The sequence below is a fragment of the Lathamus discolor genome, chromosome 1, assembly GCF_037157495.1.
Source record: "Lathamus discolor isolate bLatDis1 chromosome 1, bLatDis1.hap1, whole genome shotgun sequence".
In the NCBI taxonomy this organism is placed as follows: domain Eukaryota; kingdom Metazoa; phylum Chordata; class Aves; order Psittaciformes; family Psittacidae; genus Lathamus; species Lathamus discolor.
In genome coordinates, this window is record NC_088884.1 from 160,513,230 (window position 1) to 160,527,396 (window position 14,167).

Here is a 14,167-nt window from a genome sequence, read left to right on the forward strand (position 1 = left end):
CTTGTGTTCTTAACACTTCTCCAACTGAGGATTTCTAGCAACTCCTGAGTGCAGAAATACAATGACTTGAACAGTAAAAGAACAAAGATTCTTGGTACAGATGAGATCGTTTCACTTGTTTCAAGCAGCAAACTCTTGAATCTAGAGTCCTACCTCAAGTGCTATAACTGCACAGCCGCCTTTGGGATTATCTGAACACCTTCATAGACTCCATTAACTGTATTGACTTACTCTGCATTGACCAAGTACTTGGGTACTTAGCTTCCATGTAAAAAACTAGCTGTGTTTTAATCCTGGTGCTGGATCTACATGCCAAATGACTACTCATGTACTTCAGATCAAAAGAAATCTGAAAGGACAAAATCATAACATCTATATATTGAAAAAACAAAAAAAAAAAGAATATGTAATAGGTCACTATCAATATTTATTACATGTTAATAATCAGTTGCATCAGTAAACGACACACCGGGCTTTGAATGCAATTTGTCATAAAGACTGCTCCAGTTTACATGTCTAAAGATAAATATTTAAGCTGGAATGAGTCAATTGTAGATCCCCTAACAGTTAATGGAAGGGAACAAGTACCTCCAGAGGGCAGTTTGTAACGCTGTGATGGATGACATCTTTATCCACTGACTAAAGAATGAACAGAGAATGTTGAGATATTTAACTTTTAAATGCCTACAATTTGCTGAGAAGAATTTTAACCCAAATGTCAGTGTCATCTCTTTATATACGAATAGCATTTCCCCACATTTAATAAGTGTGATATTGTAAAAGTGGTATGCTAAAAGTTGCTAAAAAAGTACAATATAATATACTGAATGTTAAAGTTGGGAAGGGAAATAGATATTATACATAGGAAAAAACATCAGTGTCATCTTTTAAGTATTGAAGTAGCATATGACTATTTTTGAACATGACCCTTTTTTTCCCTCCTCTAGAAAAATTAGATAGAAAACTAGTGGGTGTAGTTCAGTTCCCTAAATACAAGTGTGTGTTACTATCTCAGATGCCTTAAACTAACAGATGTACTCCAAAAGTACCTAGATCTTCCATAAGTTCTCTGCAATGTCTGTCAGCCCTTTCAGTATATTTTTGATACCCCAGTTTAGCAGGTGCCCATAGTTCCCTGTGTTTACAGAACTGACTATTATTGATGATGGAAAAAGCAACATCACACACACAAAAAACAATCCTATCTTTTTTGTTCAAATTCTGTATAATTTAGCTGAATAGAGCTGCTGAAATCTGTTGCCTGACCTAATATGCAAATAATCCCTTGGACGATGAAAGGCTATTAGGATTTCTCCCAGTGTGAATAGTTATTACACAGCCTTCAAAAAGAAGTCCTGGTTACTAAATATGATCAAAAAGTTGTATGAGCAACTCGGAAAGGTTTTGTGTTACCTTTAGGGAAAGTGTTGAAAAAGCAGGTCAAACAAGCAAACCAGCCAGGAGAGACTGGAAAGTATAATTGTTATCAATATAGAGAAGTTTTGGAGCATGTTATAAGGTAGGACACTCAAGTCTTTGAAGTGCTTGTAGTTGTTTATGTTTTTCAGTTTTCTATTAGACAGATGGAATAGGCCTTATTTTCAGGAGGTGCAAACCAGATCCCTTTGATTTAATCTAGTTTGCATCTAGCTTTGACTTCCAGTACATGGTAAAATTGTCGGCATTGTAGATTTTTTATGGGTAGCAGAGTAATCCATTTGGTGGTAGACAGGACTGACTGGCAGGTGATTTGTTTCTCTTTCATTGACTTGCTGAGAGGGTCAGCTTCTGGGGCAGGCAAAATAGACAGCTGTGGGTAGATGGAGCCAAGAAAAGTATAAGGTTTTCCTGTGTGTTTTGCCTCTAGGAGAGCCTGGAAAAAGAGTCTTGTGAATCTGCAGACAAGTGATATGATTGCAGCTATAGCCCTTTCCAAACACACTAGTTACATTTTCTCCCTCAGCTGTATCACCCACATCCCTCAGTTATCCCCCAGTACAGACCTAGGCTGTTCCCTCTGTGGCAGGAAAATTTAAGCTGAGAAGATCTACTGGTATAGATCATGTAGATACAACATGTAGATACTGATGTAGATGATGGAGATACTGATGTTTTACCTGGGCTGCAGCTGGAAGCTGTGCTGCCTACAACATGCTTTCTTCAGGTTGCTCAGCCTTTCCGAAAATCTGAAACTGGTACCTGAGAGTCATAAGATACAGGCTCAAAAAACAGGTGGCCAAGCAATATCAATTCTTCAGGCCATTATCAACATTGCAGTGCTGTAGAGAAGTGACAAAGCAAACAAATTAGCTGATGAAAGCCTGTGGTTAATACATTATCTGGATCTGTTACTGTCAATCAGTTGGACAGATAAATTGTACTCACTGGCAAATGCTCGTGAGAAAGTGTCCTCAAAAGCACTCTCCTCAACTTTTAAACAACTCATGTGTATAGTGGTGCATATACTGACAGCCCACCTCATATGGCTTTTCCAGTTCCAAAGAAAAAAACAGGACAAGGTCCTCACCAACATGCTCCACTTGACCCTGCCTTAATCAGGTTTGACTTTTAGTTTGATGATCTCCAGTAGTCCCTTCCAGCCTCAACTAGTCCTTCATTCTGTGAAAACCAATCTCAGAACTATTTATACTCCAGAAAAGTATATTGACTTTTTATGTATATACAACTGTTTTTTGACTGAAAAGAAACCAAAAAATACAACAACCTCAGAAAGCATCATAATTGTTTTGCCAGTAACTATCTTTAAAGACAGAGATGTTGGCGAATCAACCGTTGGGTCTGTAAAATTGTACTTCTTGGGGTTTCTTTAAAGTTACAAATGACATGGCCAGCATTAGGTGTTGTTTCTTGAATGACAAAATTACTATGGTATTTCCTCTTCTCTTTCCATGGGTAAAATCTTCTTTCAGGATTGGACCACTGGACAACTGTGCTTTCCAAACCTGGGCTTATGGAATGAGGCAGTACCAGACATGGTTAGGCATGCCCAAAGCCAAAAGATGTTGCTGGTTTATGGTACCAGTATATGGACATTTAATCAGTGGCCTTTAAAAGATCTTTGTAACTCTTTGATTAAGATTTATACATGCCTTTATGTTTGAAATAGCCTGATTTCTTAATAAGGAACTCCAAGATATATATATATATATTTATTTTTAACAATCCTGCCCTTTAAAATCATAGGTGTGATATAAAGAGAGATGGCAAAAGTCCTATTTGCTTCTGAACAAGGTAGCATTTTAGATGAACAATTTGTGCTGTTGCTAGCAGTTAATTTAAAAGCTTTTAGTTCCAAATATACTGTGGCCAATCAGTAATCAAGAAGTGTAAAAAAGCTGTTATGGAGATCAGGTAAATGTGGAAGTGCTAAAAGTCAAAGAAAATAGGTTTCTTTGTAACTGTTCCTAGGGAGATATTGCAGGTAGAAAATCTGTTTCATTTACTGTGATTGAGTGCCAGGGCTGATGGATTGGTTTAATGTCATCCTTAGTAACAATTTGCAGAGCCCAGCAAACTTTCTAGTGTTCTAGCAGGCAAACATGTTGAAAATTCAGAAGAATAGTAAAGGCAGCAAAAATGTCATTTGAAATAAATGGGGAGCTCCTAAGTCTTTAAAAAAAATATAAAATAAAAAATCAGATTGTCATGTTTGCTCGAAATACAGGCTCTTCAAGCTCCTTGATAAACTGAAAGACATTCTAGTGAAGACTGAAGGAATATGTTTCAGGTTTGTCGTTCAGAAAAAGGAGTACAGGACAGAACCACAGAGATAACCTGACATGATACATACTCAGTCAGCCACCGGAATGCGTAATAATCCTGAAACAATGGCTCTAAATGTTGTTCTTCGCTTTTAGAAATTGAGCAGTTCTCAGCCAAATTTAACCTCTGTTTGCACAGCCTATGCCTGCGTTCAGGTAACATGCTTTTATATTCCACAGACCATTTCAGCTCTTCAGTTCCCCAGTACAGTATAAGTCCTTTAAAATCCTTCTATTCTGAAAGCTGACAGGGTGCCCCAATGCTTGGTCATCCTGTTGCTTTTTATCTCCACAGTAGTAGTGGCCACATTCCTCTCTTTGCAGCTTTTCTTTCTGTTGCAATTTCGGGTGAGTAGCTGATGAAGTTTCTTGCTATAGGTTTCCATTAACTATCCTTTTAGTGGTGATCTGCTTAGGAGTGCACTGGAGATATCTTTCATCAAATCAAATGATAAATTATGTACTGCACCATATCTACATTTTATGAGCCAGACTATCAAATATCAAAGGCATGTGCTTTGAGTCTGAGCATGCTTTACTTTACTGAGATAATGTTTGCCTTTCTGGTAAAGGAAGCAACTTGATCATATTGGTCATAACAGACATAAGAGGCAACAGGAAGCCAGACCTATGTCTTTTGTATATGAACTGCTACCTCTACCTGGTTCTGCTCCTCACCTATTGTGCAGGAATAAAGAAATCATAGTGGCTAAAATGGGTTTCAAGTTTTTCTGAATTTCTCTGAGCAAGGGACCAAAATGATGTCTGAACACAAAGAATTCTGAAATTAAGCTTAAATACTTAAAAAGGCCTTTTAAGAGTTAATAAACATGGGCAAAGGAAAGTTTCACCACATGCAAGCTTTTTATTTGTTGTCTTCAAGTCAACGAAACTTAAGAAAAATGGGGAAAAAAGAGTTCAATCATCCCAGGAAAAGTATAGAGAGTGAAAGGAACCACATATGTCCTGTAGCTCATTTGGAAGAATTTATGCGCATTCTGAAATTGCCTACATTTGAGTATGCAAGCAAATACAAATCCTGATAAAAAAATCTAGCCAATATTAAATTGAATCTCCCGTGTACATAAATAAACATTAAATTCTACTACCATGCTATGTCAGGTTGGTCTACAGATGTGGGGTTTATGCCCAAAGGAATTAGTATTGCTTCTCTGAGACTTTCCTTTATAAATCACTCACAGGAGAGAGTCTAAAGAAAACTAAACAGGAAAGCAAGAAAGTAAGTGTCTTGCATGTGATTTTGGTAGAAATACAGACAATACTTATATTGATCTAACATCTATTTATGTAAACATATTTCTTTGAAGTGAGATGCCAATGAAAATTACCCTCAGGACCACAGTGACAGACGTCTTATTGAAGAATCTTCTCAAAGCTGGTTCAGAGCCTTTAATTACTGTTACGTGTCAGTGTGCCAGGGTGGAGTTTGGCACCATATCATCACCACCGCTCTTCCCCATCTTCCTGGTTCAGAACAACAGCTCTGAATTTCTTACTTATGCTTTCTTCTTTCTTTTCATTTTGCAAGAGAGTTTATAATCTTTAATAGAAGCACTCCTGTAATGCCTCAGTCCAGTGCTGAGAGCTTCCTGGACAGAGACCTACACACATGGTTAAAAACAAAATAGTTTACAGTTAAATACACAGCGAAGGGGCAACATATGCCTCTCGTGGTTCAAAGATGCTCTACAAATTAAACTAAGTCTAGGATGAAGGGCAATATTTAAAACATGCTATTATTTCAGAAGTCATATAAGTGTTGAATGCTCCATCCCTTTAGTGGGAGGTGTCCCTGCCCATGGCAGGGGGGTTGGAACCAGGTGATCTTAAGGTCCTTTCCAACCCTAACTATTCTATGATTCTATGATTCTATTACTAGATTTAGAAAAGTCTAATTTCTACAGGCAGCAGAAGACAAGAGAATGGTGTTGCCAGTTCCTCACAAGGCACATGTAACTCCTTTACAAAGCTGAATGGATAAGAAACACATTCATGTCAAAAGACTGTTACAAGGTTCAGGCTGACGCTCTTTCTCATACAAAATTTCTCAATAGCTCTATTTGTCCCCCGGTCCTATCCTGCCCCCATTTTCGCAGTTCTATGCCAATATGCTAATAATTACATTATCCTTTTTTCATGTAGCTCATCACATACAATTGACAATTTTCTCTGTAATGAGGTTAAATATGGTTTCTTTAATATAAATTAGAGAAATATAGTAATATAGACACATTAAGGTTCTATTAGCAATAAATGTTTTCCTTCTCTGTTGGCAAGCTATATATTCCCCTGCTCCCAGATGAATATGTATAGTGTGCACAAATTGGGAAAAAAAAAAAAAAAACCAGCTTAGAAAATGCAATGTTTATGTTTTGCTCTAAACCTTTTCAGAGGTAACAGTCTCAGGAAACATTCATTGCATTTTTAGACAATCTCATAACTGCACATGGTGGAAATAAATGAGTACAAAATACTTTTTCAGGAATCATCTGAAGGATGTGAAAAAAAACAAACCCAAGACAACAACAGAAAGCTAAATAAGGATGTGAATATTAATCATTCAACAGCTGAAAGATATATATCTGTGCAGAGTCCCAACTTCTCAGCTGGTATAAATCAGCAGAGACTTGTCAGAGCTGTGCTGATTTATGTCAGCCTGAGATTCAGCTTCATGTTGCTCCTAAAGTAGGAGACAAGATGTCTGTTCAAGACTGCTCCTATCACTAATGGAGGGATTTTAAAGAACAACAGGATAATCAAGCACTGATTCCCATTTAAACTCAATGGCAATTTAATACTGCTGTGGTTTAAGCACACGCTGTAAGTTAGCCACGCAGCCCTCTCGCTCACTTCCCCCACTTTCTCTCTCCCCCCCTCCCCCCTCCTCCCAGAGGGACAGGGAGGAGAATCGAAAGAATGTGACTCCCATGGGTTGAGATAAGAACAGCCCAGTAACTAAGGTATAACACAAATCACTACTGCTACCACCAATGATAATAATGATAAGGGAAATAACAAGGGAAGAGAATACAATACCACCCGTCAACACTCAGCCCAATTGAGCAGTGAGCCAGCCCTTCTGGGTAACTGCCCCCAGTTTATATACTGGGCATGACATGCTGTGGTATGGAATACCTCTTTGGTCAGTTTGGGTCAGGTGTCCTGTCCTTGCTTCCTCCCAGCTTCCGCTCCTCCCTGGCAGAGCATGAGGCTCAGAAAGTCCTTGGTCAGACTAAGCTGAGCAGCAACTAAAACCATCGGTGTTATCATCGCTGTTCCCAGGCAGAAAGTCAAAAACACAGCACTGCATCAGCTACTAAGAAAGAGAAAAATAGCTGCTACTGCTGAACCCACGACAAATACCCAAACCCCATTAATGGCTTTAAGAAATATTTGTGCAAAGATACTCCTTTACATTACTACACTTATGTATTCCTAAGGACGGATGCCTTTCCTGGAAAGTGTGTCCAGTTAAGCAGACATCATATTTTTGTTCGGAAAAATTAAGCTCTAATTACATGTATAATAAACTACTGCCTTTAAATACCTTTTTTTTTCTTTTTTTTTTTTTGATTTGGCCTATGAAACATGAAGGAAGAAGTTTTATGGTTTTGTTTAGAAAGTAGCATGAATTTCAGTAACAGAAATATAACAATAATGGGGGGAGAAATTCATCATTATCTTAATTTGATACAACCCAGGAAGACTACAGTGAAATACATTGCTCCTAACTGTTAATTAGTCTTCCAAATAAGCAGCAAGGTAGTAGGGAAACATCAGCCAAGAATATGAAATAATATTACCCTACTAAAAATGTTAATATGACTTAGAAAAACTTGCTGAGGTCACACTCAATCCCACTGCCCATGTCGTCGACAAAGATATTGAACAGGATCAGTCCCAACACCTATCCCTGAGGGACACCACTCATTCCTCGTCTCTAGTTGGAAATATCTTTGCGGCCATCCAGCCTGTTCTTTATCCACTGAGTGGTCCATCCATCAAATTAATGTCTTTCCAGTTTAGAGACAAGAATGTCATGCGGGACAGTGTTGAATGCTTTGCACAAGTCCAGGTAGAATTCATTATTTGCTTTGCCCCTGTCTATCAGTTCCGTAGCCCCATAATAGAAGGCCATCACGTTGATTAAGCAGGATTTGCCCTTAATGAAGTCGTGTTGGCTGTCACAAACCACCTCATTGTTTTTCATGTGCCCTAGCATGGTTTTCAGGAGAATCTGCTCCAAGATTTTGCCAGGCACAGAGGCGAGACTGACTGGTCCAAAGTATAAAAATATACGATGTGTTTATGTCTAGACAGATTGTCCAGGAAGACTTTGAAAGAATAATGGAATAGCTCAGCAGAGGAAGAATGTACTTGCTGAAGTTTTATTCGGATATGTGTCTCAAGGGATGGATTGGAACATAAATTTATACTCTAATATTTAATAGGCTGGCACTGCAATTATAAGCAATATTACAGTAGTAGATTTCCAGGTTTCAAGACTGCTGGGAGAGTGATATTCTGTTTGTCCAGGTGCTAAAACAGTGTGACTCCAAAAGTCTTAAAACAATGCAAATAAATACATAATTATTGTTGATGATGATGGTGTATCATTGAAAGAAGGGAAAATCTGCTGCCTCTCATCAGCTAAAAGCTTTTTGTTTTGTCGTAACTCAGATCAATATGGCAAGCTTACTGAAACCAGAATTCTTTCGTGTGTCTCGTATGAAACATTCTACAACTACTCTAAACCAATGCATCTTAGTATAGAAAGAGACACCTGAAAAAGAGATTCCCATCATCTTGGAAATTTCTTTTCCTGTCCTCTTCTTCCCAAAACTATGAGTGAAAATTCCAATGTCATTTTCTCATAACGGTGTACTTTTAGTGTTTTTGCTATCTGGAATACAATGCCAACATTTCCATTTACTTCAGTGGTGTAACAACTTTTCTTTCATACAAAGTTTCTTGATATTGCTCAGAAGAATTTCTCACTGCATGTATATTGATACAAATCTGTTAAAATAACCAAACCTAGAATGCTTGTACATGATGATTTATATAAATTCAATTTCATTCAATAGTGAGATACTTAGTTCAGCAGTAAATATCCTAACATTAGCTAAATATTCTCATGCAAATCTCCTTCTAAATTGTTTAAATTAACTTTGTTTCTTTGATAGTGCTGAAGACATTGTGGCTTACTTTTTCCAAACTTAAATTTATAACGCTGGATTCAGATGCTTAATACTTTTTAAAAATCTACCATAGAACGTGATTTTACTTTATTCCTTAAGCAAATTTTGAAAATCGTATTCTTAATGATGTTTTACTGAGTTGTACTTGTTTTTAACCTGGTTCATTCCCCTTTCCCTTCCTTCTAGCACTAGAGACTTAAAAGCTCTGGGGATCTGCACAGATTTGCTATTGTTGTGCGCTCTATAACTCTAAAATATTTCTGTACTATTCAAAAGTAAATAAATCAGTTGTGGGAAATGAATAAAAGCTATGAAAAGTACAGATGGAGCTTTCTAACTGTCAAAAGGTAATCAGCATTTTGCTTAGCAACCAAACTTTAATTATGCTAGTTTATCTTGGAGGTGGAAACAGAAGATCTGATGCTTAACTAAAATTAATTGACTCTATAAAATGTCCTTGAATAAAAGGATGGAAATAATCCCACCTTTGGAAACTATTGCACAAATAGTACACCTAAAATGATTTTGTCACATTGAAGGTGTTTGATTGGTGACTTTTAAGTATGCTGCCAGCAAGGTGTTATGATTTTCTAGTAATTTTGGTAGTTGTCTTTTGAAACGAGACAAGTGTTGGGAAGGGAATGAGAAGGTTGCTGTTACCTTCAGGTGAAGGAAAAGCATGATTTCCAATACATATGCAAAATAACAATAAGGCAAAAACATCCAGCTGTTAACCAATCACTCTTCAAAATAAAATTAGTTTTTCCATAAATGTAGACTGAGCTGGTGATAACCATGACTACCAGACAAATAGTCAGACCAAATATAAACCAATGGAGTCATGTATTGTCCTGCGGGAATCCGGAGTGGGAATAAAGAGGCACTTTCAGAGAACAAGTCATCTCATCCCCAAAAGATGTTTAATATAGGTTGGCTGAATCACCAGTCCATGTTCCTTTTTTATTTCTATATGATTGAAGGCAATTCATCTGACCAAATGTGGATATCTCCATTGGTACTAAAATAGCAAGATTTATCACAATCTGAAATATTCTGGAGGAATCTCTACTTAATCTTTCCACTCACTTTGTGAACTTTGTTTGACTCTCCTACAGCTCAGCTGCAAAGATTTTTCAAATCCTTGGTGCTTCAGGTGTGGTCAACCCAATTGCTAGTTTGGGCTAGAGCTTCTAATACAAAAAGATAATGACAAATTTCATTGACGTTCATATGAGAACAACTGCCATAAGCATAGTAAAAAAACTCTTGAAAATCAATTTAGTATATTAGATCATCTTCTACAATTGATTTCCAGGATTTGAAGGAAAGAAAACCTGCTGTCATCATATATGATGACATGCTAATGTGTTACTTTTTCATATTTCATGTTATTTCTATGGAATATATATATACATATATATATAAAAATCCTGCCGATATTTGAGTTATGAAAGCTCAAGAATTTCCTAGAGACATTGAGGCCTCTTTTACAAATGAAAAGGAAAAAAAAAAGAAAGAATAACACTGTAATTTTCTGGTGTCCTCAACACAAAAAGGACATGGAACTGCTGGAACAAGTCCAGAGGAGGCCACGAGGATGATCAGGGACTGGAGCACCTCCTGCATGAAGATTGGCTGAGAAAGTTGGGGCTGTTCAGCCTGGAGAAGAGAAGGCTGCGTGGGGACCTCATAGCAGCCTTCCAGTACCTGAAGGGGGCCTATAGGGATGCTGGGGGGGGACTCTTCGTCAGGAACTGTAGTGACAGGACAAGGGGTAATGGGTTTAAACTTAAACAGGGGAAGTTTAGATTGGATATAAGGAGGAAGTTCTTTACTGTAAGTGTGGTGAGGCACTGGAATGGGTTGCACGGGGAAGTAGTGAATGTTCCATCCCTGGTGGAGTTCAAGGCCAGGTTGGACAGAGCCTTGGGTGGGATGGTTTAGTGTGAGGTGTCCCTGCCCATGGCAGGGGGGTTGGAACTAGATGATCTTGAGGTCCTTTCCAACCCTAGCTATTCTATGATTCTATGATTTTATCTTCAGCTGCACCATCTGGTAGTAGCTCATAATCTTACAGTAGCTAAGAGTGATGATAGCCAATTCAACAATTAATGCAGATGCTTCTTTAAGGAATTCATTGTATATCTCTCTTTGATGCTATCCAGCAAGATTATGATGAAAAAGTCTCTTTTGGCTTGATTTTTATCCCATTCTTATGATTTTTTAACCAGGACCCACACAAATGATAGAAGGCCTTCATGTTAGTGGTAAAGTCGTGTTAGGGAAGAATCATAACCTCCCCTGCTCTTGCTAAGAAAAATAATCATAATCTTTTCATCCCTTGCTGAAACTTAACAGCCTGCCAGGTGGCAACCACTATTTCAGAGACATATGCTTGAAAGGCAAAATGTCTATCCAGTCATCCTGAGACAATTGCCCTTACAAATGTGATTCTAGTGATAACTGTACTGGATTTGGAGCTGTACAGCAAAATTAAACTCATGGTCTCAGAGGCTTTTAAAAACCACTTGGCCTGACGATAGAATCACTTTCTGCTAGCAAATGCTTTCTTTTCCTATATTTTTTTTTTCTCATCTAAAGTGTCCCCAAAGTAGATGGGGCATTGTTTCTTTTGTTTTTTAAAGATGCAATTGGTAGCATCGTGAACAAAGATGCAGACATCTGGGCTAGCTCTGAGCCAAAATTCTTGATGTCTTTTCTAACACACTGCTTATCCTTCACATCTGCTAGAGGGTAAAATGTAAGAAAAAGCAAACTGAAGCAATACACCCTGTGCACACATACTCACAAAAGCTTGCATCTACAAGACCTGCTGTTGGCCTTTATTGGCCTGAATCAAGGCAGTGAAAAAGATCTCCTGGGTTTAGCTGTGTTTACAAAAGGCTAGAAACTATCCCCTAGTCAGTTATACAGATTACCAGAAACCAAAGAGAATGACAGGTTTCTTATTCAAAAACAAAAGCACGAAAATAAAATCTTGAAGGAGCTACTTACTTAAACAGAATATGCAGAACTTTCTCTTTACAGATTCCTTACTGTGATGACCCTGTTTCTGGGTTCACCTGTGCCTTCACTCTGACTCCAATAGCTGACCACATCTATTGCAGTGCTGTCGTGGTTTAAACCCAACCACAAACCTTGTTCACTCACTCCCCCCCCCTTCTTGCCCTCCCCCTGCTCCTGGAGGGATGGAGAGGAGAATCGAAAGGAATGCAACTAAAAACATTGGCTTTATCAGCTCTCTTCCCAGGCCAAAAAATGAAAACACAGCACTGCACTAGCTACTAAGAAGGAAAAAAATGACTGCCACTGCTGAACCCAGGACAGTATCCACCCCTTATTCCATACCATTCACGTCATGCTCACATCCCACATTTTCAGTATACCATCACTCTTATCTCAGTACACTCTTAGTGCATGGACCAGTCCCTATAAAGCTGCTGAGTCCATCTGGTCCATGATGGCAGGCTCCATCTCTTGTAACAGTCTTTCAGAGAGGGAGAGGCTGTGTGCAGCGTTCACACTTGTGAATAACCTGGGCAATAGTGTCCATTGCTGAGTCCACCCCTCGATCATGAGTCCATCTCTATGTTGCATCTCTGCCCTGATGGCCTGAAGTGTCAGGGGCCCACCAGGCTCAAAATAATTCACTGTCCCCTTCAGCAGTTTCTGCAGCTTGTTGCTGAAGACTCCATACAGCTGCCTTCCATCTCCGACGCTTCCAAAGCACTGGAGGGGCCCAGTGGACCAGATACTCGCTCATACTGTCCCACACACGCTGCCACTCATGGCTGTCCAGCCTTGGGGAAGATCTCTTGTTCCTCCCATATTGTGGTCTAACCCCGGACAAGAAGCAAACCTGAGTCTGCTTGACTTCTGAGATCAGACGAAATGGTCGTGGGTAGAACACACTCTGTGTATGCTGATCCCCATCACAATCAGCAGGCAGGTCCCAAGGGTACCCAGAGGCCATTCAAACCCTTCAGAACTCTCCAATGACGCTGCTGTGCTTGTCCCTGGGGCTGGTGCAGCTGCTGTGCCTGCCGGCTCTCCCACCACCAGCTTCTCTTTCCCTGGGTGCAGCTCTTCCTCCTCTGCCGTGCTGGGAAATGCTGCCTGGGCTCCTGCATCCTCCTGGGGCTCGGCGGGCGGCTGCCGGGGGACGCTCTCGGCCGCTGCGGGGCTGGGCTCGGCCGCGGGGCTCGGCTCCTCCGCGGGGCTCGGCTCCTCCGCGGGGCTCGGCTCCTCCGCGGGGCTCGGCTCCTCGGCCGCCCCCTCCCGCTGCTCAGCAGCCGCCTTCCTCCCGGGCTCGGGCCCCGCTCCCGCCGCCGCCTGGTCCCCGGGGCCGCTCTCCCGGGCCGCTTCGGCCGCCGCCGGCTCCCGGGGCCGCTCCCCCTCGGCTCCCCGCAGCCTCACAAAGACGGAGGCGAGGACAAGGGCCAGGGCGGTGAAGAGCAGCGGGACGGCCCGGTACAAGTCCACGGCCACATCCATCTCTCCCTGCTGCCGGAGCACACCCGTATTACAAGCCACTGCCATAAAGTACAGTGAAACAAGAACCTTAGCCCAGGCCCCACACTTGATAAACACTAACACAGGGAATACCGGCTCTAAGTAATGTACAGCATTCTGAAACTGTGAGAGCAAGAGAAACAACTTTAAGAGCCAATAAATCAGCACTGTGACGACTATTAATCTGATCATCTCCGTCGTTATCTCAACCCTTTGTGCCCCACGTTGGGCGCCAAAAAGAACTGTCGTGGTTTAAACCCAACCACAAACCTCGTTCACTCACTCCCCCCCCTTCTTGCCCTCCCCCTGCTCCTGGAGGGATGGAGAGGAGAATCGAAAGGAATGCAACTAAAAACATTGGCTTTACCAGCTCTCTTCCCAGGCCAAAAAATGAAAACACAGCACTGCACTAGCTACTAAGAAGGAAAAAAATGACTGCCACTGCTGAACCCAGGACAAGTGCACAAAGAAGTCAGTCATATCTGGGCTACTTCCTCCAAGCTAGTCATACATTCTGCTTTTCAGATGAAGCTTATTTAGCTTTTGTGGAATAAATAAGGGTACATGGATGCTTTTTTCTCTGGCCAATTGCTTCAGTAACACATTGTTTTCAGGAAAGGGAGCAAGAAA